This window comes from Callorhinus ursinus, unplaced genomic scaffold (assembly GCF_003265705.2).
Source record: "Callorhinus ursinus isolate GAN/ISIS: 27379988/994484 unplaced genomic scaffold, GSC_fseal_2.0 scaffold14, whole genome shotgun sequence".
NCBI lineage: Eukaryota > Metazoa > Chordata > Mammalia > Carnivora > Otariidae > Callorhinus > Callorhinus ursinus.
The window spans coordinates 4381542-4386349 of NW_027397076.1; positions in this window are offsets into that span (position 1 = coordinate 4381542).

Here is a 4808-nt window from a genome sequence, read left to right on the forward strand (position 1 = left end):
TTTATTTTATTTTATTATTTATTATTTATTTTATTTTATTTTATTTATTTTATTTATTTTATTTTATTTTATTATTTTATTTTATTATTTTATTTTATTTTATTTATTTTATTTATTTTATTTTATTTTATATTTTATTTTTTCCCACAGCACACGTAAGGGGTAAAGCGTGTCCACCAGCAGCCTGGTGAGAGGGCACAGTTGCAGAGGTGAATTAGCTGTGTCAGGTTGAGATACAGCCCTGCCCTCTCCTTCCCAGTTTGAGATTCATGATGCTCATTAAGCATCTGGATTTTATCAGTAAGCCTTGGGTAAAGGACTCCATCAGACTAGGTTTGTTTTCTTAGCAGTCTGTCCACTCATGTGCTAATTGGGAGAGTGAGTTCTCAGATCAACTGCCAGATTCTAGCCTTGGCTCCTACCATTCTCAAGTTGTGTCACCTTGTACACGTTGTGCCCCCTGGGGGGGAACTGAATCAGTACTATTGCCACGCCTCCATCGAAGGCTCACTCAGTCTGTAAGGAGGTAATGCATATTAAGCTCCTGGCATAATGCCTGGCGCACAGTAAGTGATCAGTAAACGGTGACGTTTGTGGTCCTCCAGGTCCCCTGCAGCCTACCCGTGTTAGCGATCACCCTCTTGGTCATCGCCATCACCATCATCATCACCCTTCCCGCCATCATTCCTGATATCATTGTAATGATACTGAAAACGCTAGAAGGTCATTCCTCACTGGGTTCCTCCCCTCCACTGTTCCTCCTTGTGGTCTTCTTATGAAAGGGAAGGACCTATGTAGACGGATTTGACTCACGTGAAATTCATTATGTTTATTGAGCTCCTACTATGTGCCAGATATTGTGTTCTAGGTACTAGGGAATGTAAGAGTGAGCTCAGTGAAGTTTTCAGGCATGGAACTTACACTCTAATGAGAAGAGGCAGACAATAATAATTACATAAGCAGAGAAAAACAAATCCTCTAGAGAAACATGGAGCCGGGGAAGACGGACAGACAGTATCTTGGGGTTGGGCAGCTGTTATCATCTATCTTCCAAGAAAGAGTTCCCCTCCTGCACGGAGCTACAGCATTTGGAGTTGGGGAATTTCTGGGGGTGGGAACTGCTGAGACCATGTCCTAACACTCCAGAGCCAGCTGCAAAGGAGGCCCCCACCTCGAACACACCCTGTTTGCAGGGCATTCAGGCCCACGTCTTGGCCTCTGGGGGTCTTGTCAACCTGGAACCGAGAAGAGGCAATCAACAGTAAGTAACAGGGGCTTTCTGCTTCGGCATTCCAACAGAAATACAGGAAACCAAGAGGGGGCTGTAGGCCTACAAATCTCTGCCTTATAATTTATGGTCCATGCACCCTGAGGATGTTCAGAAGTGTCTTCACACAAGCTGGGGGAAAGGAAAAGATGTCTCTAGCTCTTCCTCCTCTTCTCCACCCACATTCCTGACCATCTAATACGCTTTAGGGAGGAAGAAGATGACAAGGGATAGAGGTGAAAGACTCTGGGGGGGGAGGCGGAGCAGGGAAACCTCCTCCACATGCATGTTGTGCTGATTCAGAGGATGGGCTAGGAGAATGGAAACCGCCCAGCACCGCTGCTTTTTCCTGCCCCAGAAGATTCGACGAGGCACTCCTCTCCTCTGGGTGCAGCCAAACACCACGGCAGAACCTCGCTTCAGAGGAAAACATTGCCTGCTTTCTCAGGTCAAACACGTCGGAGCCTGTGGTCTATAGGCCACATGGGGTGCCAGGAGTGCCAAGAAGTAATGATGAAAGAAAATGGGTTGAAATCTAGACATAGAAGCTTTGTGTAGCTCTGCTTCCCTCAGTGACTCTGCAAGCTGTTATTAGCTACCCTCTAATTCCCTGAGTCCTGCTATGTGCCCCGCATCATACGCCATCTCTCAGCGACCCGGTGAGGTCGTTCTTCCTACCCACCCCTCACAGATGAAGACACAGAGGTTCAGAGAGGTCATGCTCTCCAGTCAGTCATGGCAGCTGAATTTGAACCCACGTTAGTCTATTTGGGGGCCGGTGTCTTAACCATTATACTTCACTACCTCCCAGAGGAAAGGGTCAAGAGGGAAACATTGAAAATAGCAACACTCTCCTCCCCCACCTGCTATGCTTCCAGTGCTCAGCAGAGGCAGATAATTGAGAAACCGTCCATGCTTTCTGGCATAAGTTCTGCCTCAAGTTTAAAAAATGTAAATATTTAATTATTTCTGATACCAGATATGACTATTTTTCTCTAGGAAATAGATTAATAGAATGAGAAAGGTCTTTAGAGATGCCAAAGAGCTGACCTTGAAATCCATGGAGAAGGTTAAGTACACTTCTCAAGGTCAGAGAATTAGGTTGGTGGCAGAAGTAAGGTTAAAAGAGCAGTGCTCCTCTCTCCCAGGCCAGAGCCTGGCGGAGCCCCCAAAGCTGCTTTGCAGGTTATCACTGCCCTGACAGATGACTGCTTGAAGGAGGATGACTGCTTTGTTTGCACACTAGGGATTTTATTTTATTATTTTTTTAAAGATTTTATTTATTTATTTGAGAGAGAGAATGAGAGATAGAGAGCACGAGAGGGAAGAGGGTCAGAGGGAGAAGCAGACTCCCCGCTGAGCAGGGAGCCCGATGTGGGACTCGATCCTGAGACTCCAGGATCATGACCTGAGCCAAAGGCAGTCGCTTAACCAACTGAGCCACCCAGGCGCCCCGCACACTAGGGATTTTAAACACAAGCTGAACTCAGCTGAACAGTTGTTAAACAAGGCTCTTCTGGCCCCTTCTGATGAGTTAGTCTCTGCCATCTCCTTTCCTAGGTCATGTGCTCTTTTGAATTAGGAGATTCCTGCGATTTCTCTTTGTATTTAGCTGGAGTGGATGTTCCTCTCTCTCTGGGGCAGATGGTTGTATTTCTAGTTCAGAACCTGCTGTCATTTACTCTGGCCTCCCACACTAATAGTGACTCTTCTGTCTGCCTGGCTGGCTTCTGCCGACCTCTGCAATCTGGACGTATTCCACCCAGCTCATCTTTTTCTTCCCTATGTCGTGACACACACCACTTCTTGCCAGATCGGAGTCCTGGGCTCACCCTATTTCTGCCACAGAAATATCCTCCCTGCTCTCCCCCTGTGCAAATCCATTCTTCAAGGCTTTGCTCAGACCCTCCTGCCCCAGATTTCCCCATGTACCTACAGCCCTGGATGAGCTCCCTTTACATTTATTTTCTCAAGCACATAATTTGGCCCTCAAAATGCTTCCACACATTCCTCCAAATGCAATGCAGGCCCGTTGAGGGCAATCCCACGTGTTCATTGGTTCCCTAGAGATTTTTTTAAAGCACCTCATATGGTAAGATACAAAGGGAAATATAAGTGATGGTTGCTTCTTGTCCTGGAGGGGAGACTAGTACTTTGCAGACATCTGTCTGGTGCATATTGTACCCTTCACAAAGGTTTGTTTTATTGAACTAACATATATGATGCCCCTTATTGCAACGAGAGGTGGTGTTATAGGGAAAGCATCATGAAAGAAGTGGCATTTGAACTGGGCCTTAAGGACAAGAAATGTTACTTTAAAAACAGAATTGGCAGAAGAAACATTTTCCAACAGCCGGCTGTCAGGCACACACACCGCCAGGCACAAAGCGCACCAGGTTCAGGGGGAAAGCAGTGGAGTTCTGTCCCTGCCCCAGCACCAACTAGCCTTAGTGAGAGTGGGCAGGTTGCTTAACCTCCCTGCCCCCTCCCCTTTCCTTCCCCCTCCAAAGCATGATGGGCTTTGGGAGAGGTCAAGGTTCAAATCATAGCTGTGTGACCTTCAGCCAATCATTTGGGGTGGGGGCTCAGTTTCCTTCCAGTAAGACGGGTAAAATAATCTTGCCTTGCAAGGTTTTGTGAGGTTTTAAGAACATATTTAAGTTGATAAATGCAGAGCTTGGTGTTACTGTATTTCCTTCTACCAGAGTAGGGGTGACAGCCCCGATCTGCCTCCCTCTCCTGACGCCGCCCCAAGTTTCCCAGCACACAGCACACAACCTGTCCGTTGTAGGGGCTACGGATAGACTGCAGGACCCCTAAAGGGAAAATGGAGTTGAAAGAGCTTCAGGAAAAAAAAAAGAAGTAAACAGCATGGATAGTGGACTTACCAGGGAAGGGGGATGCTCAATAAATGCGTTTCCTTGAATAGACTTTATGCAGTCCAAAAATCTTTGCTAACTCTCTCTAAACGTGCCTCCGCGGAGCCAACTGGTTTCTCGAATCTCCTGCCTCCGCCTTCAAACCCCCGTTGAGTCAAGGCCCAACACGGGTCGGGCTGGTAGGGTGGGATGGGGAGGGCCGGGATTTCCCCAAGTCCCTAGAGAAAAGATGGGGGGCGTGGTCGGGGTCCCGCCTCCTTCCTCCCACTCCCGGGGGCAGGGCTCCTGGGCTCCCCCCCTTCATTTCCTATCTCTCAACAGGTCGGAGGGAAGGGACTCGAACTTGGCCCAAGGCAAAAGCTCAACCCCAGCTCTCCTCCCTCCGACCCGCCTGGCCACCCCCACTTCAGCCGCCTATCCCCGGGGCCCTCGTGGCCCCCGCTCAGTCGCCAGTCCCGGCCCCCCATAGACCTAGCCCTGCGCCCCTCCCTTTGGCCACCTCGACTCCCGGCCCCCGCCTCGGTAGACCCAGGCCAGCTGCCCTCCCTACTTGGGCGCCTCCTGCCCCCTCCCACTCGGCCACTTCAGTCGCCTGCCCCGGCCTCCGTAGACCCCGCTGGGACACCCCCCCCCCCCCCCCCCCCCCCCCCCCCCCCCCCCCC